Below are 23,231 nucleotides of genomic sequence, written 5' to 3'. Positions count from 1 at the left end.
AAAGAAAAATCCCTTCTGGGAGGGCTGCCTGGCACGAGATAATAAATGCAGGCGCGGACAATGCCTGCGGCGGCAGAAGAAAGATTTGACTCGCTGTGCGAAAAAGAGGCAGCAAAAAGAGACGGCTGGCGAGGATTAATTTTTCCCTATTAAAAAATTAATTAATTCTGAATACATATTCAGTATAATTGCAGTGGCAAGGAAAAAGACTGCCAGGCTTTTTAGGGGCGTGTCGTATAATATCCTTTTCAAATGACTGTTTACATTAAATTTGTTAAAGCCAGGCAATCAATCTAAATTTAAGTAAGCGAACTAATGAACGGGCAATTATTTTAAAAAGTTTTCATAAATAAATACAATTTTCTACGCTCTTTCAAATGGATTTGGATGGATTACGCATGAGTGTAAGCCTTAGACTTGAGTGTAAGCTCTTCATGGCCAATATACAATAAATTTTTTCAAAGTATCAAATTAAAATATAAAACTTTGCAAATTTTTCTTTTCAAAACAAAATTGGTAGAAATTCCAGGCTTCTTTGAAGAAAATTTCCACGAACTTCAGCTCGTGGAGAAAACAGCTTATATTACAGCTTGAATTTTTCACGCTTCCCCGTTCTTTTAATGCACGTTGAAAGAAGCACATCATACTAAAAAAAAAAAAAAAAAATTAGCGACATCCCGAGGTCTGTTATGAAAAAGATATAGTTGGAACGACTTTTCATGAAAATATCTTGCCAAAGGCTTATTAAAAACCTTTTCTAGTGTGCACAGATAACAAAAAGGGAAAATTAAATTATTGCGGGAAAGAAACCTCTTGTTGACATCTGCCAAGTCCATTCATCGTTTTTCATTTCTAAATAATTGGTATTAAAATTAAATAAAACAAAATGGTCAAAATTGCATTGATAAAAGCACACTAAAATTGTTGATTAAATTTTAGATCTGTTTTTTGTACACTCTGGGAGATAGGAATAAATAAATGGTTTTTGTTTTAGAATCCTTTATGAACTACATGATTTGATATTTTACTTTATTATTAAATATTACTTTTGTCTTTAATTATGATACCTTGGTTAACATTGGGTAATTATTAAATATATTTATTGTGCATCAAAATGGTTTGATTATTTAGGTAGAAGTAATTATTATTTTTTGGAATAAGAGCCATAAAAACATTAGAGTAATGCTGCAGAAGTTAGGCACCACTTTTTTGCCTCGCGAAGAAAATCGTCCTCGCCGGCGACTTTTCGCATTGGCTTTTGGCAAAAAGCGCGGTCGACACGCACGGCAGCGGCCTAAGTGACTCGGCACGGCGGAATTGTGCTGAAATCAGCTCGCGATCGACTCCAATGCAGTAGACATTTTCTTCCGCCTCTTTTTGCTTGGTTGGCTCCGCAGGTCATATTTATCTGCACACACACGCAGCAGCAAAGCAACCCTTTCGGCCGCAGTGCATGAGAAATGGGAAAAGTTGGTTCGATTCGGAGCCATCACTCTCAGCCGGCGCGCGCGATGACGGCAGGCGCCCCACTTCAAAAGTGAAGCGTGCACCTCTCCCGAAACGGACCTTTTTGCCGAAAAGCCAAAAATTCCTGCTGCAGAGCAGTACACCTGACTCAGCAGTTTTGCTCGCAGCGCAACAACTGCTGCTCCAATTTTTTTTCGTCAAATGCGATCGAGTTTTCGATTTTCGAACTCTATGCGAAAGCAAGAAACAGGAAACAAGAATGGATCTATATTTTTTGTTCTTTATGTTAATTAATTTATGTATTTCATAGATTTGACACAAATAATTCGATAAAATTGTAAAACTATTCAAAATTTTTAAATTATTACAATGATTGGTGTGACTGATCAACCAATCAAATTCGGTCAAATCGCATTGACTCTCTGATAAATGAATTAAATTTTCATGAAATTAAAATAATTCTTTTTTAGCTTGTTTATAGATATTTGCAGTAAAAATCAATCACTGTTTCTAAGAACGCTTGTTCATCCCAGGAAGAACCAACCAACTTTCCGCGCCCTTGATGGAAATTTTTAAAAGAGCCTCCAAAGCATGCCATCGATTTTCACCATAGTAATTATTTCGAAGCAGGGCGAACGTGTTCTTTTTGTGCGATCGCACCAAAGCTTCCTTCATTAAAATGACAAATGCGAAGCGCGCGCTGCCGTAGCTTTTTTGCCGTCTTTCATCCATTGTGGCAATTTTAATTGAAAAAAGGGGATGTTTATGTGTATTGAAGAGATCGATGCGTTGCTTAAAAATGGAGAGCAAAAAACGTCAACCGCAGCAAGCTTGTCGCTTTCAATAAAGGCTTTTTTCTGTGTGTGGCAAATAAATACTGCTGCGAAGAAAGGATTGACAAATCGAAAGGAATGCTTTCACTTGATTGCGAGTTCGGCGAAGACTAAGATTTTTGTCAATTTTTGAAGCGAGAATTTGAAGCACTTATCTGCAAATGCCGTTTATTTCTATCAACCAGAGAGGAAAGAAATATAAAATGAAGTGCAGGTGCAAAAAAATACAGACTGTGGTGTGCTATTAAATTTGTTTAATCACTGCACGGTGCATCCAAGTGGGAATTTAAATTGCTTCTGCATGGTAGAAAAAAGTGATGCCAGCCGCTGGCGAGCGCATCAAGTGATTAAAACTCGCACGACTGAATGAAAAATGAAATTGCACATCAAAAGGGCTACAGAGGCGTTTCACGTAATGGATTAAGAGAAAAAATATGCATCAGTCCACAAAAATAAAAATATAAATGGTAGCAAACAAGTACATTAACATCATTTTTAACGAAGTTCTATTTTTGTATAGGAGAAAAATAAAAAATAAAATGAATATATTTTAATTTCATCTATTTCGGTCATGGTGATTATTACAAGAAAATATACAAAAATTTTAATTAACACCACAACTTAATTTATGAACTCCCTCTAATTTTCCTATGAAAATAATAAAAAAAAATATTGTTAACAGGAATATCTTAGTTTTTTTTATAGCAAATACTAAAAAATAAAACTCTCAACTTCAACCTGATTTTTTCAATTGGAATCATTGAATCTACTTCAAAAGCAACGATAACGAGTCTAGAGAGTAACGAGATACATTCAAAGCAGCAACTCAAAAATCCGCAATCATTTGTTTAATCGAATGGCATTCAACGCCATGCGAAACTAATTGTAAGAGGCGTTCTAACTAGAAATAATTCCGCTCTCAGACGGTCTCGAGGGTCAATAAAAGAGCAAATCGCCGCGAAAGAGAAGAAAATACGATAGTGCTCGAAGGGACTTTTGATTCTTGTGCTTTTCATTTTGTGCTTACGGAAAAATCTCTCGAATAAAAAATGAGTGCTATTTTTTGTAACGCCCACGTGGGAAATCTTCTCAGATGTTCATCTTCATTACCCATTGTATTCAATTTCAATTATTAACACCGCAGCCGCCGCGATGAATTCGGCAACATTTCTCAATAAGCAGGCTTGCCTGTCTCGTTTCCCGCGAGATCCATCCATTTTCGCCCGAAGCCGGCACTGCGCACCTGAGATTTGCCCGCGAAATACTGCCGCTATTGTCAACACGATATATTGTATGACTACTGCGGCAATGGCGGTTTTGATGATGATAAAAACACGCCAGTGCGCTCGGCTGGATTTCCTGCCTGCTCGCGGCCGCATTTTATTGCTTTTGCACGTTATTTACTCGCGAGATGCTACATATCGTGTCAGGGAGTGTCAGAAGGGATACACGAAATACATAAAGTCAGTTTTAGCACATTGTGACGTGTGACGTTTCGCGAAAATGATTTTTCGTACAAAATTAATATTTTGGTGTTTAAAAGGTGTTTAAAATATGCTGAAAATATTTATGTTTACAAAAAAAATTATAATAATTTCCGTAACTTTTCATTTCTCACTGTAGGGTTGATTGATCGTATAATGTCATTTGATAAAAAAAACCTCTTCAAAGTTGTTGTTCGCGCGTCACGTCAGAGCGCCCTCTTCAACTTTGCCATTACAGCCTGGCTGGGTGCGGAAGGTCAAGTCAATGCTCGAGGCCTCCCGGAGCTCAGTCGGCCTGGTACATTGCGGTACCACTGTGTCAGTCGACGTATGAACTTTGCTTCTGTTGTTGCCAGGTGACATAGAAGTCAATTTCTACTTTTCTCATATTATATGGGAAAGTTTTTATCACGTCGACCGAGCGTCCAATAAAAGTACATAAAAGCAATATGGAACAAGAACGATAAATTTATATATCAAAATTGTATGAATTTAATCATTTCACTGCCATCTTGGGTCGTTATATTTTAAATGGGCATTTCTCGGAAATCAGAAACTTTTCTATTGTACGGATTAAATTTTTAAAGACTTGTTATTCATAAAATTAAATCTTTTTTAATTTTGTCTGTGGCTGTCCCAGTAGAATTGGGCCAGAGCAGAAAACTCCAGTTTGAAATCAAAGCCACTTTGAGAACTATCAGTGCGGCAAACTCAAAAGCGCAAAGCGCTCAAAACCACGCACTTCCCTGCTTTTGCTTTCACGCAACAGGAATGCTTCAATATTTCAAAATGTGTATTTGCGAGAGCCTATTCATTACGATATCCCTAAATGCGTGTGCGGAGTGGTTATCCAATGCAAAGTGGGGCGCTACCGAGCAATTTTCGGCGGCTTTGCTAAATTGTCACCGTTCGATAATTAATCAGCTTAATGATGCCGGCCGAATTCTCGCCTTTGATGTCATTTTACCATCATTACACCCCTGAGTGGCACACTTGCGCGCGGTAATTAAACCCCCTCTTGCGGCACACGAACTCCGATTCCTTCCGCACGCCAGACACTCAAAAGTCTTCCATCGACTTAAAGGAAGAGAATTATGCTTCCGTGGTATGTGGCAAGGGGGTTGTTTACACTTTGAAGTTAAACCAATCATTATGGTTAAGATCAACATGATTATTGATGACAGTGATAAATTTCAAATCTATTGATTAATTGTAAGATATTGCCAGGTGCTAAATTTAGTTCACATATCATTTTATCTATAATTTAAATTTTGAATTAGGTTTTCAATTAATTTTTATTTAAATTATTATTATTGATGTTTACTTGTCCAAATTATTACATCTTGTTATTTACATTCAATTATTGAAAACAATTAATTTGAAAAAAAAAAAGGAATTGTTGAACCAAACGGCACCACCACTTGCAAGAATTTTGCTAAACCTTCCAAGATCAAAAAGACCCCATCCGCCTCATAGAGCCTCTACTGAATGATTTAAAACTTGAATTATTTCACTGCTTTCTTTTTAATTAAATGGTACTCTTTTGAAGCTCTAACCGTAGCAAAAGTGGCCACATTTAAGAAAAAATAGGAGAATTAAAAAAAGAACAATAATTAGACATAATTGAATTATCTGTTGGTTATTCACTGAAAATTTCTGAATTACGTTACCGAACCTTTACTAAAAAATTTTAGTTGGGAACAAGAAATTCGGGTTTGTTGACCAGTCACGTCTGGAACGATAGGACCGCAAAGTGACACGGAATGGAATACACCGGGCAACTGAGCAGCGCAAGCCAAAACAAACGGCGGGTCCATCTCTATATCTATCTCTCTCCGTTTCGGAGTCATTATGCGTCGGCTGATTAGTATGCGGAGGGCGCGACTCGGTCGGCGCCTATTTAGCCCGCCACGTAGCACATTCAGCACGCGTTTGATGCTGCTAGTTAGGGAACAACTCTTGCGCGGCGGACCCGAAAGATAAAATTAGGCAGCGAACACGCAGTCTGCGTGCTTCGCGAAGGGGTGCAAAAATTTGTCCTCTCTTCTTTTGCTGGGCACAAAAAGCGCCTTTTTATTTCGGCCAACTTTGCAGCGCGCTCCTTGATTATTACCAACTTTTAACTTTTAATCAGCGCGTGACATTTTGATCTAAAAGGGCGTTTACGCGCGAAAAGCGGCACCAACAACTTTCCGACGGCTTTCCTCCTCAGCCTTTCCTATTTCGGCACCGCCGCGACTAATTGACTTGGCGAGCTGAGGATTTAAGAGCTGAATGTTGATGGATCGACGCGCGAAATTCCGGAGCTGCCGGCGACTTTTTCCCTAAGCAAGATGTATAGCGGCGCATTTAACAAAGAAAAGAGGCCCGCTCACGAGGTGGAAAAAACTTTGAAAAGTCAATTTTAAGTGCGTCCCCTTGCCGCTCGTTCTTATAGAATAAATCAATTTGGCGTTGGCTTAACTCACCTTGGAGTGTTTGAGAGTTCCATTCCAATGATGCAGACGTTGAGGATTACAGCCAATCTGGAACAAGATGTAAAAGCATGAGATAAGAATGCAGATAATATAAAAGAAAATTCAATTTTTCACTCAATGAAGACTTTAATTTATATCTGTGCATCAGATCTTCAGGTATTTTTTTTTAATATGTCGTAAAATAATTTATAAACATTGAAAATTTAAAAAAATTTTTATGCAGTAAATTTCTCTATTATTAAAAAAGTATACAGTAAGAAACAAAATAAGCATCATTTCTCATAATATCTTCATAACCTAGATTTTTTTCTTGGATTTATGATAAAATTTTGATTTAACTCTCATCAACATCTCAACTAGAGTACTGGTTAGTTGCAATGTACATATTTCTCTCTCGAACCCCTTTCCCTGTCAAAACTTGCAACATATTTGGGCCAAGCGGATTAGGAAGGTGGGGAGCTCAAAAAACAAGGCCGAATCTTCACATTCCGGCTAGACAGCGAGCAGCTTGCGGAGAGGCTTTTGTGACGGAAGCAGAGCGAAATTTCGCACGCGGCATATAGGCAACCAGCCGAGCAGGCACACATGCCGAGTGGCGCAGTGGAGCGGCCAATCTGGTGCCTGGCTGTTCTCGAATGCGGTCCATCGGTGCCTGTCGGAGCAGAGGCTTTGACCTTTCGGCCCCGGCGTACACCGACGAGCGGCAGATAAACAGCATTGTGTGCATGCATAATGCCGGTGTTATCTCTATTACACACACACACACACCTCGCAGAGGAGCTGCCGGCCAACCGCACACTCCATAACGCCAAGTGCATTTGTAACTGAATTAGAGATCCACTTGAGCCACTAGCTGTGAGCTGATGTTCGCTCTGACGAGTCCGGTAATTGATAAATCAAGTGGAAATGATTCCGATAAAAATGACCAAATGGCGCGTGCGATATGGCCAAGTGATTATGTTCGCTGATTTGTCATAAGCCGCCACCACACTCCAATAGTTGGTGCATGGCTTTGGTGGCGTGGCGCTCTAATAAAAGAGACTAGTAAATCAATATGAAAATAATTAAAAAAAAAAAAAAAAAAAAAAAAAACAGATTGAACTTATTTTTTTGATCAATTTAAAAAGATCCGTGAATGAGAGAGGAATTCTTAACTTAGTGAACAATTTATAAAAATTAAATTTTTTTTATGTAAATATTTATCAATATTATGCCCCCACTGCATCTGTATTGAAAAGTGCCAAGAATCTGGAAGTTTTGACAGTTACTATTATCGTTGTTTATTCGTCTAATTATTGCCATCAGTTATACTTACAAATAATATTTTAATTCTTAATCTCTGTGGCTAAGATTTAACAAATTTTAATCTCAATAGTATTTATCAAAAAACACTTATAAAAACAAAAACAAAAATTTCAGCATTTAATTTTCACCGCTTACTATAGTGAAATTTGGTCAAAAATTAAAAAAATAAAATGAAAGCCTTCGATTGAACAGTTTGAAGGCTGAAAATAGAAGTATTTGTTTCACAGTGCGTTTCAAAAATTAAAATGATACAAAAATAAAAATAAAAAGATGGAAGCGATTATTTTTCAGAAAAGGGCACAGGCTGATAAGAGACTGCCCTAATCTAAAAAAATTACCTCAATCAATAAATACTATTTTGCAACTCTAAATAAAAATAACAATAAGAGGAAACCCATGTATAGGGATCGCAGCATTTTGATATCTATTCGGATATTTGCTCGCGGGGGTCTGACAAATATCTGCACACGCACTGCCATGAGAGCTTGAAAAGAAGGTCACGATCTAAATAAAAGCGTTTCACTCCCCCGCGTCGTGCACGGTCGAAAAAGGTCGGGGGCGTTGATTGTGATGAAGTTAGAACGCGAGGCGGCGGGGCGAATAAAAAGGAATTGCTGGCGATATACTGTTTACTTTTGTGCGCGCCTGCAACATTAAGCGAAACATATAAAGTTTCATTGTTATCGCGTTATCATCATCGGAGCGCAGGCCCGAAAAACGAGCAGCAATATGTTGTGCGCCTGACACCTCGCCCTACTGCCACTAAATTCACAATATTGGCCGAATAAACATTATTACGTGCAAAAGCCCTCTCGAATTCCGTTGCTGATGATTTCCACCGCCGCCGAAGGCACTATTTCATGCGCAACTTTTCAGGCTGTATGTTTATTCTGCAAATAATCTCGTTCTGTATTGGAATTGCTCGGCAGCACTCTCTGGGTGTGTGCTCGCCATTACGAGGGCAAACAACGCGCTCTAAATGTGACGAATGGGACTGTCGAGCGCATAAATTGCCAATTGCGGAAAGGATTCCATTTGCTTTCATTCAATGCAACATCTGGCATTTTATATACTTGTGATTAAATTAAGCCTATTTGGCATTTATTTTCTTCTTTTTTTTATTAAATTAAGGTTTATTTTAGCAATTTTCCTAAAATAATTAGTTCTAAAAATTTAAATTTAATTATATCTTTAAAGCAATTTATCTGATAGGAATTTATTGAAATAATAATCTCAAAGAATATCAAGAATTTAAACAAATAATTTAAACCTTTACAAAGAACTAATATTATATTTTGCAAATAATAAATAGTAAGAAATGCTCTCATTTTTGTTTTATTTTTGTGGGTCCTTTTGGAAGACATTTTTTCAGAAATTTATATTATGTAAAATTATTTTCAGTGAGGCCTTCCTGAATTTTTTTTTTCCTGAAAGCCTTCAGCTAAACATTTTTCTTCCGCGGCAAAAACCCCGCAGTGCGACACAAATCTCGACAACAAATAATAATCCGCCATTGAAAAACGGTCTCTTTTCTTATGACAACCGCTCGATTTTGAAAGCTTTGCTCTTCAGAGGTCCGGTTGGCGGCATTGAAAGCCTTCACCCACCGCCCGCACACTGTCTGTCATTTTGCGAGCGAGGGCTGTTTTCAAGTGGTTTGCTCCGCAAGTGGCCGTTCGCTGGCTCGGTCGAGGGCTTACCTCAAGTCTCATTAGCATAAAGGAGAACTTGCCTATTCGTCTTGAACGAATCGCGAGTTTATCTGCGTGGACACGCACTCGGCGGCCCGCGGTGACCAATGACCACAATTGTGTGCACAACTCAGAGGTAACTAACGGCAAAGGCAAATATTTTTCTAACTTTCACCAATAAATTTTGCTATTTTTATTTTTTATTTTTTTATTTTTAATCAAATTGGAGGTTTAAAGTATGAAATTTAATTTAACTTTAAATGTAAGTTGAAAAAGTTAATAAATTTATTCATATCTGCCAGACGGAATAAATCTTTCCGGAGGTTATTGCAACAAAAGTTTTCAACCCTTAGTTTCCCATCTCTCTCCCTCCGTCGTCCGACCAGCTGTAACCATTATGTCTCCCATAGTTATATCTTTGACGATCTTTGTTCCTACATTACATAATTTTTATCTCGCTAATTAGCCACACTGCCGCTTTGAATAATTCACTCTCACACTGGAGGGGCGTGCCAAGCGTGTAATGCAATTGCCAGATTTTCTGCACTCGGCAGGCGGCGATCTTTTTGTGCATGATAACGTTGAGGCCATAAAAAGGACCCTTCCTGCTTCGAAACAACGACGACGGCCATGTGTGAATACATACACGCACGGGGGTGCTCCTCCATAATTTGAAATATGCAAAAAAAGCCGCGGAAACTTCTGGCGCCGCGGTTTTACTTAACGCGGTGCGGAAGAGGGGTTAGAGAGGGAAGCCCATGGTGGATGAGGTCTTATTTACATATTTTTAGTAAAAATGTGGAGCGTGCGATTTCTTTTTTTTATTCAGCGGAAAAAATATCTGAAAATTGAAAACTAAATAAAACTCAAGAATGATCAGGGATATAAACTGAAAAAGTTTATGATTATTATAAAGATCTACATCACAGCACCACAAAATTAATATTTTTAATATAATTTATATTAAAATAAGAATAAAAAATATTTTCTCGTTTTAAAATAAAATATTTTCTATTTCATTGAATCTTCTTTTCAACTCTAAATGATTTAAAATATCTAAATTATCTTTTACAGTTTTTGAAATTGTTGATAGTTTCTAAACGGACTGAATTCATTCATGTCTAAAATGAATTAAATTTCATTTAAAATTTGTAATGTAGACATTTATTACCCCCAAGCAAACAATAATCATAAACTTCACCCTTGCAAATGTGTACATTTTCCGGACAAGCAAAATAGACTAGTCGCGCAAGTGTGTAATTTGGTCGGTTGTGTGTGAGTGTGTGTGTGTGGTTGCACGTCGACTCAAGGACAGCTGTGGGTTTTGAGACTCGCTCAAGCACAGCACACGTTGGTGACCATTGTGCAATTTGAATGCGGCCGAGTGAAAAGCGCGCGCCGAGTTTTGCACTCCTTAATGAGGCGGCATTATACGTCGGCAGGACTCGTCGCGCGCGTCTCCAAAGCCCTAGGTAAATATCATAATCTGTCGCTGCTCAAGAATAAATTACATTTTCATGTGCCGGCCGTGTGCGGCTCAATGAGCCGAGCGGCAATCATTGGTACGGCGCAATTCATCCGCTCATTTACATAAATACTCGCTGGATTTGCAGGCAACTCGGACCAACGAATGCAAAGCGAGATTTGAATGCGTAAACGTGGCCGCTCCTGCACTAATGCGCACGTGAATGTCCTGTTTGAACGACACTCTTGGTGAGGCTGTCATGTTTAATTTACTTATATAACAATAAGTTGATATAACTTTATTTCTAACCTGTTTCAAAAAAATAATTTACGTTTTTAATATAATTTAAATTGATGATAAATTTAAATTTTCAATATTCAAGTCAAATGCAATCATAACAAATTTTGTTTTACTTGGAAATTTTCTATTAAATATTTTAAATGTATTACAAACACCCTGAAACAAGAGCCATTAAAATTTCTTTATTGTTAGTTTCTTTAGAATTCATTGAGCAACAATGCTTAATTTGATGGTTTCATGACTTATTGTTAATCTCACAACTCTATTCAAGGAGGAAAACAGAACTTTCATGCCTTTTACCTTTTTGAGCATTTCCATAGGCAGACTTTTATCTCTTGCTTGTTGCTTTGTCTTCTTTTGCTCAAAAGCTCAAACTTCCACTCCTATCTTACTCATTAACACCGTAAGTGGCGTTTCAGCAATCAGATAAACCACCCGACGCCCACATGCTCTTATTTATTCGTTTTCAGGCCTCCTCTCTTTGTTCGAATTCCATTCCTAATTTCGCATACAGTGCTAACGTAAATGCTGAGAGTAAGAACGCTCTTGCAAATGCAATTGAAAGCACTCACTAGGTGGCCTCTCCGCAGAAACTAATCAAAAGCATTTGCATTTCCTCTGGTGCGCCTGCTGGAATTAATTAAATCGCATCTTGTGCGGAAGTGAAGTGATAGCATTTGAAATTAATAAACGTTGATAAGTTCTGCGAAATTTGATTGGAAGTAAAACTGTGACGCGGCAAGTTCTGCAGAGCATTTATGAAACTTCAGAAATCAGTTTCCGCTTCTATGATAAATACAGGATACAAGAAAATGTCAACTTTAATTAGTCTTAGCAAGTGGAAAAAAATAAATTAGAAATAAGGAAACTGAAATTAATTATATTACATCAAGCAACCATATATTATGAACATTAGAAGTGACAAATTTTATTATCAAATACTTATTTAAGCATTCAATTAAATTGATAAATATTTCAAAATTTTGATTGCTATTTTACTGTTTCCTCAATTTCTTTATAATTTGCATTTTCATTTGCCCAACATTATAAAAAAATGCACCTTTTGAGCCCCACTTTTAATCTACCTGTGGGCAGGTCAGCAATAAATTGCCTATCAAGCGACGCAGAACCGCGCACTAGCAAAAACAGCGGACAAAAAGTAAATCCAGCCGAGAGAGTGGCCGTAAAATTTTGCCACGAGCGTGAAAAGGCAAAAAAGCTTTCAGCCCAAATTGCGGCTCCTGAGACCACTTTTCCGGACAAACCGAGCTGGTGAACAAGTCGGCGTATTATTTGAAAAACGCGAGCGCCGCTTTTGTCAACGGCCGAGTGGAGTGCGTTAAAAATTGCAATTTTAGTTATTAAGCAGGCTCGCTTGTTCCCTTCGTGACGGAGCAACAAAAGGGAAGAGCGTTTTGAAATAATAACGCAGCCGAGCGCGCGCTTCTCTCTCTCGTTAATACGCCTGCGAAATATATCCCTGCGCGCGTGTTTATTGCATATTCATGCCAACAACTGTGAACGGCCGGCATTGTGTTTGCTCTTGAATGGATGGATGTGCTTTTATTCAAACAGAAAGATGGATGCACGCGCATTTAGCCGGCTGTCTCGCTTAAATCCCTCTCGCATATCTTTCCAGAGCCCAGCAGCAATTTTCTCGCCCCCTTGGAGTAGACACTCATTCTAGCCCCGCTCTATGAATTTTGCATAGCGCCTCGCAACGACTTAATTCGCGCTCCACTCAAATTCATTTTGCTACTGTATGGGAAGATGTTCTTCATTTTGCATGCTCCTCTTAAAAGGAAACGCAAAAAGAAATTCATTAAATTAATATCACGGACTATTTTATTTTCCATACAACTGCATACAACTACATACAACCTTTGCAAATATTTTTACGACGATTTTGAATTTGTTTTTTTATATAATTTTTGCACATTAATATTTAATGCTTTTAGAATAAACTTGATTTTTTTTTAATTCTATTGAGCTTACGATTGTTTGAAGTACCATTTTGTGTAATTTGTAATTTTTTAAAATTTAATTTAAATAGCGTTTTATTTTTGTTCTTATTGTCGGAATAATATTTTACATTTTGAGCATGCCACACCGCCCTTGTTGCATTAACCCAACCCTCATCATCCTTCTCTGCCCTTTGTTTCATTGCCCTTTGGCTGACCCGTCACAGTGGACATTCCAGCCGAAATCAAGTTAGTAGTACCAAAATGGTATTCGTCGCGTGGACCGAGTGACGGGGCCGCACGTCCCCTCAAGAGGGCGGGCGACAGAACGTTGCTTGTCAGACAAGTCAGGGCAAAAGTCGTGTCGCACACCAAAGACGCGCCAAAAGACAGCACTAATTCCCTTTCATCGGGAGGGGCACCGCTCTCGTCATCCCACCACGTCAAGGGTCACTTTAATAGTCTCACAAATTTGCATTTTTTTAGACTCCGTGGATGACGGAAGCCGACGGCGCACAAAGAGAAGAGCGCAGGCTGGGTATTAAAGTGCACGGGCACTTGCACCGAATAAAAGAGCTGCGAAAGCTAGGATCAGGGATGTTCATCTAAGGATCGACGTCACTCTCTCAATGGTTGAAAAGCCAAAGCCTTATTGAACCTACGCGAGGTCGGAAGATATTGGATGTCACTTCATGTCATTTGGAAAGAGGAACTGACTCAAACGTGATACTGAGGGGACCGGAGGTCAAAGCAACACCAAAAATACCAAGATATCCACATTTTTTTTCGAAAGAAATTTTCTTAAATTTCCTGGATAGGGTTGAATTGTTTACAAATTTTGGCCATTTTTAAATTTAATTTTATTTCACAATTATTATTTTTATCAATATCGTTTATTGGTCCAAATTGTTAAGGAAATTTAACATAATGTTTTAATAATTTTATTATAAAATATTGAAATTGAACTGTTCGAATTTTTACATCGTTAATATCTTGAAAGCCCGAAAGAATATTTAAAATTACTGATATATTTTAAACACTAGCTTATATAAACCTTTAACAGCAAATTCATTTCATTAATAAATATCCATTTTTTAATTTGTTAAATAACGCTACGAAATTGCTTTACTTTCAATGGTTATTACAGATTTCAATCTAAAGCAGTAAAACATGAATTCAATAACTCTTCTCAATAGAGCGGTAAATTCATCCTTCTTTGTATGCTGTGCAGTGACAAACAACTTCAATTAAAATTTTAATCACGAAAGCGGCGCGTTTCACATATCAGAACAATGAAAATATGGAGCTTGGCAACGCTCTAACATCATTTTGCGTTTGGGTGTTAATTTTAATTGCAGCTGCAGGCAACATTTAAAAATAAACCGCATGAATTCCAGCACACTCTCATTGTTGAGCGAGAAGATATAGTGAGCAGAGAGGAAAAATTAATTGCAAGCGCGTATGCGGCTCGAAAAAGAGTTGTTTAAAGCTTCATGAGCATAAAAGGATCGCAAAACACATGTGCCACGCGTCGCCGCTGTTTTACAGAGCTAAACAAACACAATAAATGTGTATAATCCAAACGGCGGTGCAGAAATTACAAGTGGAAATGCGAGTGTTGTCGGCGGAAAAATATACGAAAGCGGCGAAAAGCGACGCGCCGGCACAAATGGAAACTTTTAAGAGAAGAAAGGGAGAGGCAAACTTTTGTTTCCTCCTCGTGCTATATATTTTAAATCAATACGAGCTACAACATCGGATTTTTATGCGCGCGGTACTACTTTTGTACATTCAAATCCGTCTGCGAGATTTGCAGCGCCACAGCCGGCTCAGAGCTCGGAATGGATATTTTATAACCGAGCTCGCAGAACACGAAATTAAGGCTGCCGCCCTATAAATTGCGGCTGTTTTTAAGCTGTATTTATTGCCCCGCTTGCAATGGACGCAATTTTGCCGCTCGCTCTCATTTGGGAGTTGCACACACACACAACAGTATGGAGCTCTCCAAAAAGTTTGTTTGCGCTCCTGCCTGCGACAATTTGTTCCGAACGGCCGACAGTGTTGAGTGGTAATTAAAATTTTCAAAACAAACAAGCCCACCCATACAAGCACAACTTCCTCGCGACCAGTTAATTTGCATGAAAAACAGCGGCGCCGTATTTTTATTGCTCTTTTTGTTTCCAGCCTAATTTTCACTTCGCTGGTTTGACAACAACTTTGAAGTGAAAGAATTCTCATAATTGAATCTCTGATGCATGTAAAAAATTAATAATTCACAATTCATATTCAAAGTGAAATTTAAAAATTTTGGTTTCTTCACTGAAAATTAAATAATAAACCATTCCAGATTTTATTTATATCTACAATGATTTACAATTCAATAATTTCTTTGTTGCAGCTGTTGTAGCTTCTTTGACATTTTAATGTCAAGAATTATCATTTAAATTTATAGTATTCGTGAGACCGATTTAAATTTTTAATGAAATTGTATCACATTTTTCTCCCAGATTTATTTAATTATGCTAGACTGCGAGAACCAACTGCACTGCAAATAAAGTATTTATAAATCACTGTACAGACAAAATTCTCAACTACCAGTAAATTCTCCTTTCAAAGCTTGGAAAAAGCATTTTCCTCGTCTCACTGCCGACTCTTTTCTCGCCACTAAACTTTTTCTTGCTTTTTGCTCCTTCAATTCAAAAGTTTCACAGAGGAAATTCCGTCCGTCCGCCTTGCCACTGTGTGTTTTGTCTCTGGGCGCACCATTCAGATGTCAATGGTGCAATTAATGTTCGCCTTTGTATCGGTAGACGATAATTCTCAAGCAGTGCTGGCTACTACAAAGTGTATCTATCGCCCGGAGAAAGGTGTGCGGGCGCTATAATTCTCGCCGTCTGGCCGGCCGAGCGGGCATTCCAATACAAAAAGCCAATTGAAGGCGGGCCCATAATTCTTGGCGGCAATTCATTTTCACCTCCTCTCGCGGCCACAATGCATTCCCGCCCCTGAACACCCTTCGCCGGACCACACACGCCCTTTGTTTTTGTTGCGAACGCAGCTTTTCTCGGAGCGGCGTGATTTAGCCCCGGGCCGAGGGTGCAGGCGGGAAGTGTGAAGATTAATTTAAATTTGTCCTCGCCCAGACATTTTCCTCTCGCCGGCGGACAAAAGTTTAAACGGAGCATCAGAATCAGGATTCCCAATTTACTTCATTTACTTTGACAACAAAAATAATACTGTTAATATATTAATAATAAAAAGCATCTTTCTTGTTTCATTATTTGAAAAAGAGCTGCTTTAAATCAATTTTCTTTCATAAAGAAAAACCACCTTAATCATAAACGACTTTGGTAGGCACATAAAACTTCAATATCGCGGTGGCAAAATGAAAATCGCAAAAGAGCACATTTCGGCTGCGAAGAGCCTCAAAATGAAATCCACTAAATTAGGCGGAGGGAGTTGTTGAAAGTATCAGAAAGAGATTACGAAAGACTGCGCCACCGTCTTTCAAAGCGAAAACACATCACAGAGAGGCTCTCAGATTTCATATAATATAAAAGCACGAAGCAAATTTGGTGCGAGGTTGACGCGAAATTTTGACTTGCTTAATGTTTTCCAGATAAAAGAGGGACTGCAATAATAATTTCGGCTGCCAAGCAGCTACGAGCAGGGTGGAAATATTACACGGGGACATATAATTTTATTAAAAAGCGTGTCTTTCTCTCTCTTGTCTCTTTCGGCGCACGATTCACTCTCTGCGAAGAGATATTAAAAGGCGAGGGCGGGCACACTTTGAGAGGATGTAAAACACAAAAATATCATTTGGTTTGCGGAAATAAGAGAGTGGAAGGCGGTGAAGAAGGAGCTTCCTCGCTCTCATTTGCGCCCACGCCCCAACTCACTCGCCAGCTGCCAGGATTTCTCATCGCCTGCCTAACGAGAAGGTCGCACGTGTTATTGCCAAAAGGGACCGACCGGCTCTCTATTGTGCTTTACGGCGTGACGATGAATTTGCATCGGTCCGTATCCACAGCCATTGGCAAAATTGAGAAATATATTGGGCGACGTGTTGGCTCGTTTGTCAGCAGAGGACAAATCGACTCCATCTCGCCTCTATCTGTTTGTTTCGCCGTTAAAAGGCATGGAGCGAAAAGGATAAAGTAGTCCCTTATTCGATGTTCTGGCCAATCTTTATCTTTGTCTTATATTTGGACAGTTACTCCTTAATCATCATTACCAAAGGAAACAGAGGCGGATATAAATGGACTTGCCAAAAATCAATAGTTTTTCTAAATTTGATTTGAAATTGATTGTTTGGTGCAAAAGAATATTTTTTTCAATTCATTGATAATATTATTTAATGCATTATTTAATAATTATATTTCAAAGAGAGAGAATAATCTGAATTTTGTGTTGATTTAAAATAGGAATTATGGGTTCCAAAACAGCGAAATTTAAAAAAAAAAAAAAAATAAAAAAAAAATAAGCAACAATAAAAAAATCATTGTAATTCCTGTGTATAGAGATTTCACATAATATTTATTTTATAATTATTTAACAGAGCGGGCTTAGACAAATACTTTTCTTTTAATTTTTTACTAGTGTCAATTGTGTCAAAATATAGGATGACTCACTTGAAATTGGAGAATGCTATTATATTTTTGCATATATGTTTATTTTCTTTTTACATCCAAAAATACGTCACAATTTTAGCTTGTTACGTAATTTTTTCGCGGCCCTAAAGAAAGCATCTCTGACAGTTTCAAAATTTATTTAAGAATAATTGCTCCAGTTGCAAACTTTAGAGTCAAGTTAATCTTTTTATAACTTTTCTTTGATCTTGACAGGAACACAATTTTCTCCATCTTAAAAGTTAGAAAACATTCAGAATGAAAGTGGATCACTTTACCTCGCCGCAGCAAACTCCAAATTTGACGCAAGCAGTTTGTGCCGAGGGCTGAATAAAGTGTCGCATTTCCCGGCTGTCAGCGTTTGCTTGCTTTCTTTGCAATCTTGAACCTCGCCGAAAATAAATTCAACGCCCGCAGATTAATGATTTGTTGACAAATGCGTACCGGCGTCAAATTTCGCCGACTTACGCGACTCTGCCGTCGAGCGGAATGAATAGAATTCCCGAGCAAATTCCTCTCTCCGAGGGACCAGAGAGAGTCGCCGAATTCAAATAAGAAGAAGCAGTGGCAAGATAAAATGATCCGGCCGGAGGAACGAACGCTGTCAGACTATTTACATAAATTCCGGCGGCGGAATGAAACGCATCCGCGAGTGTAGCAGGCTTCTAGGGCCGCCCCCTGCGCGTTTCCTCCTCCTCGACACACAAACTCGGTGCAAAAAGAGGATCCCTTTTAAATCATTTTGATATTTGCGGGTATCAGCAGGTACGACGCGGGAGTGAGCAAATACAAGCGTAGTCCCGCGCGCATTATCCCAACTGATGAAAACCACCTTTTAATAACCACTCGAGATTTACGTCAGCAAAAAAACGGTCTGCTTGCGGCAGAGACCAGAGAGAAGATTTGAGAAAATCATCCGAGTTCAAGGGCTTTTTTATATTTTCCACACCAGAATATAATACGGATTTAATTCAAAGTTAATTGATCCATAAGGAAAAATATTTCAAACACGTCTTAGCTGAAATCCATATAAGAAATATATATAAAAAAAAATCCTGAAAATTTTGAATTAATTTTATAATATTTAATTATTTTAAGATAATAAAATCATTTGAAGAATGGTTAAATTATATGAATTGTATTAATATAATGTTTGTAATTTGATTTGAATCCTTTGACACAAAAACGATTTGCACAAATTTAAATAAATTTCATTGACTTGAAAAAATTTTGTAATTCAAAATATTTTAACATTGGCCTGTAAAACATTTCCAAACCTAAAAATATTTGTAAATATTTCCGATCAATCAATTGATATTTTGGAATATGAAATCTTTCATTAACGAATCATGTTCTACCTTTGTTTGCACTTTTTGTATCAATCAGCATCAAATGTTGGCAGAATTCAATTTCCATTATTCATGCACATTGACGTTAACGTAAAAAAAATTGATGTCGGCTGGCGTATGTACTGTATATGTGCGTGGGTGCAGACCTCAATTTCTGTGTGACTGGCAAAGCTCACCCCTCGTGCGATTTTGAATGAAATACACACGCGCAATACATATCTCTTTTGTGTGAGCGAATAAATACCCCGGGAAAGCTGGCGCTGGTGGCTCGCTGGAGCTAGGATGTGTACATTTAAATAATATGACGCAGCATCAAGCACAACAATGGGCCTTTGGAGCAAACGGTTATTGCAGAGGCAGCACTGCGTCGCCACTGCCTCTGCACGTCGAATTATTGAATTTTGACGGCGCAGAAACCGAACTGGCCGTAAAAAAGATACACCTGTGTTGAAATGAAAAATGGAAATCCCTTTAGACTTTCTGGCCCTCGGAAAAAGGCATAAATATTGTGCAGTGGATGCTGCATGTATTTGAAGACAAATTGAAATGCTAAAATATAAATTTTGTTCAATTATTGTAAATTTTACAACATTAGTAACATATTTCAAAAATAAATTTGAAGTGAATATCAGTAACATGAAAAAAATTATACAATTAAAATATCTATTTGCATTCACTTTCAAATCATGCATTTCATAATCGATTTCATTTAATCTATTGATTCTGTACATGTTGAAAGGTGACGAATAACTTATTGCTCACCTTTAACGCGTTTTACGTTTTCCGTTTCCCATCCTTTTACCCGATTCAACCGCCTCTGAATTTTTCACGAGATGCGTGCAAGTTTATGCCTGCCGCGAGTATTGCGAACGTGCGCACGCGGTGCAGCATAACCAGCTGGCGCTCCAAATTCAACAAGTGGCTGTGCCGGCGTCTAATGTACGCAAAAAAGAGACAGCAACTCACGAGACCATCATCGTCATCAGCCAGCCAACCAACCAACGAACCGACTAACCCTTTCTCACTGTACAAATATGGGGGAGTCGAATAAGTGGCCACCGTTATCATTGCACAGCGTGCGTAATTTAGAAACTAGGCCACTGGTCTGCCATGAGCTACATATAACAAGAGCAGGAAATGATTTTGTCAATTTGTTTTGCTGGAAGGAAAAAATATTTTTGAAAATGAGTCATCAATTGGTTTCTTGTTATACTAATTTAAAAATATTAAGTTAAACTTAAGATTAATTCTCCTCTTTCCTCTCAATTTAAAATAATTAAAAAAAAAATAATATTGATGTTTAATATTTTTGTGAATATTTATTTTATCCATTGCATTGAAAATATTGAATTCTATATATTATTAAAAATCTCACTTATTTAAAAAAAAAATGAGATTTTGAAAGTCTCCTGTAATCAAAGCGATGGATTTGAAGCTGAAAAACTGGATTCTTATCTTAAGTATGTATTTTAATTTAAAACTCAAAACAGGTCTCATTTTCAGTACAAACAAGATCCAATTTCCTATTTTATTTTCTGCAGATGAGGCAAAATACTACCATAAAATTTTATTTTACGTATAGGTCCTAGGATTATTTTCAATTTGCACTGCGCCTCCTTATATTGAACGATCTTCGCCGCAATTTCGGCTGCGAGGGGGCATTAGCACGGCCGGGAATTTCTCTCACTTTCGGGGACGTCCATGGCTAGACGATGATGATGAAAGGGAAGAGAGAGTGAGGCTGACGCGACCGACAGCACCATGAGCAAAAGGCCCTTCTAGATCGATAATCTGGGGAGTAGTTTAAGCTAGGCTGTGCTTGTTGTCCGCGTGCGTATGTAACGTGTAATACTAAACTACACTCCGAGTGCGAGAGGGACTAACACACGCCCATTATTCTTTATATTCCCGATGAATGTGCACCCTGCAGGGATGCTTAATGGAGTATATAAGACGCTATAAAATGCAACAAATGCCGTATATAAAACGCGGGAGGGCCGGAAAACACTTTGCTTAATCAGTGTGGGGAAATGCATTAAGGCAAGAGAGAAAAAGGTAATTTATTTCCGGCGTTGTTTGGATGCGTATGGCGGGGGCTTTTGAAGACGTATTTCCGCGTTCTGAATAAAAGCTTTTCTGCGAATTTTGTTTGAAAGGAGCTTAAATTTATTGTAATGAGCGCAGATTGCTACTTACAAATTGATTAATTAGATCGTTTAGAAAATCCCTCCTATTATGAATTTCTTTTAAGATCATCTTTCCAAAGTATGCTGGCAAGATATCGGCTATAATCAAAGACTTCTTTGAAGTGATGCATCTTTGATCATATTCCGAACCTTTTCAGTGGATGAAGAGATAAAAACGGAAAAATAAGAACACCGATATAATTATGTAAAAAAAAACGAAAAATTAAATTTGTTATAGTCTATATAAAACATGGAAAGAGAATTATCAAATTGTAGTTAACCGAGAAAACACAACTAAAAATGAACGAAAGACAAATAAATTTTGTAAATTCTTATTCTAATTAAGATATTTAATTATTTATCTCATCTGCTGCGCCAAATAAAGACTATATAAAAAAATTCTAACTATTCTTGAAAAAAGAGGAAGGTTCATCCCAAGGCAGCCCTATTATAGATAAAAATAGAATTCGACAGGCCATATATTTCACAACGAACGCGAGCCAAGTTAGTGAAGCGGCGGGAATTTGCCTTGGCCGGCGCAAACTTTGCGTTCGATGCTTCGAGGTTAATTGAAATCGCTCAAGCCAGCGAGTAGGGCAATCAATTATGCTGACGTCGGAGCTTCGTTGCAGCAACGTCAAAACAATTTTTTATGGCCACGCAGCTTCCAATCACTATACTTTTATGCCTCGAGTGAGAGTTCCTGTACACACATACATATATGCAGTGTAATAAAGGCAACATTTACTATCGGCGGGGCCAATAACAATAAAAAGTGGCGGGCGGCTCCTCGTCGCGTTTGCCGCCGATCAAGCAAATTCCTAGAGAGCCGGCTGATTGAAGCGATTGTTTGGCCAAATCGTGGCTGTAATTGAGCACCAAGGAAGAGAGGGCCTTGGCTCTGTTTACGCACGGAATGTTTTTGTTCCACACTACTTGCGTGATGGAGTGGCTCTTGGGCGGCGTCTCAAGATCTCCATTGTCAATTAATTTGATTGATAATTAGATATTTTCGTTACTTTGAAAATATTTTAAATTGTTTTTTATTTAATTTACTTTCAACGTAAGGTAAATACCAAAAGCCCTTCTAAAATATTTTGAAAAAATTTGACCTTTTAGATAAACACCCACAAATCCGAATCACAAAAAAATTGGAAATTGGGTGAGACTTTTTGCAATATTACATTTTTCCCTCTGTCAAAATTATCCTTTGACAGTGAACATATTTTTTTTTCTCCATTTTGAAATGACGACCCATGAGGTAATAAAATTTGAGGGCACTTTGATATATGCCAGTGGTACAAGCCGGTTTAATAGCTAATAACTGTCCAGCTCGGTATTAGCCTCTCGCCCTCTCTTTGGTAGCAACACACATGCCTGGTAATGACGCCGACGATAATGGGTGCAGGATTAATCATTATTCCATTTCGGAGGTGCAAGTAGTGGTGGTAATTTTGCTGTCGCGTCCACCACCCACTTCTGTTCGCCATGATTTCCACCAATACTATATCCTTGGCTGGAGCCGAGCCGTGCCGCAGGGCAGACGAGTTCAAACAAAGCCTCCAATCCAATTCGTTTGTTTTGATTTGGCCGTGTTTTGCTTCAATTTCCCCATATTTCACGGACACGACTTGTATTTCGCCGCAAATGCGCCGCATCTTTTTCATCCCCCTTGTTCTGACGGAAGGGAGCGCGTGTGTGTAAAAAAGCGACGAGATGCATAAAGGCGAAAAAAGAGAGAGACAAGGAAAATGGAGTGGAGGAAAACTGCCTCAGGGCGATGACGACAGCACGGACGAAAAAGGAGGGCAGAATGGAAGTTTTTATTAGAGGATTGAGTCTTTTTTTATATATATTTTATGTTAAGGGGATTTGCAAATATCCGAGCCTAAATTACACTGAAGGTTGAAGGTGAAATATTTTTATAAAAAAGATTCCTCAAAACTGCTTATTCAATCAATTGATAAATTTTTTGTTGAGATTTACTTGTCTGATAAAGTTATTTCTGCTAGAATTTTACTTGCCAAGAAATATGGGGCCAAAAATATATTCAATTTGTCTAAAATTGATCCTGGAAGTCGT

At 38.1% G+C, this 23,231-nt stretch overlaps 1 protein-coding gene across 11 annotated transcripts in view; it reads right to left on the bottom strand.

Moving 5' to 3' along the window:
* LOC132205387 (amyloid-beta A4 precursor protein-binding family A member 2-like) overlaps nucleotides 1–23,231 on the bottom strand; it is a 118,433-nt gene that overhangs the window by 49,827 nt on the left and 45,375 nt on the right. For all 11 annotated transcript variants that reach the window (XM_059634409.1, XM_059634412.1, XM_059634413.1 and 8 more), the window contains exon 3: nucleotides 6,253–6,309. The gene's annotated coding sequence lies outside the window, so the exon portion shown is untranslated. The remainder of the gene's footprint in view (nucleotides 1–6,252; nucleotides 6,310–23,231) is intronic.

This window comes from Neocloeon triangulifer, unplaced genomic scaffold, assembly GCF_031216515.1.
Source record: "Neocloeon triangulifer isolate White Clay Creek 2 clone unplaced genomic scaffold, ASM3121651v1 ptg000002l, whole genome shotgun sequence".
NCBI classification, from domain to species: domain Eukaryota; kingdom Metazoa; phylum Arthropoda; class Insecta; order Ephemeroptera; family Baetidae; genus Neocloeon; species Neocloeon triangulifer.
The sequence above is the reverse complement of the archived record's forward strand: the minus strand, read 5'-3'. Positions and strand labels throughout refer to the sequence as shown.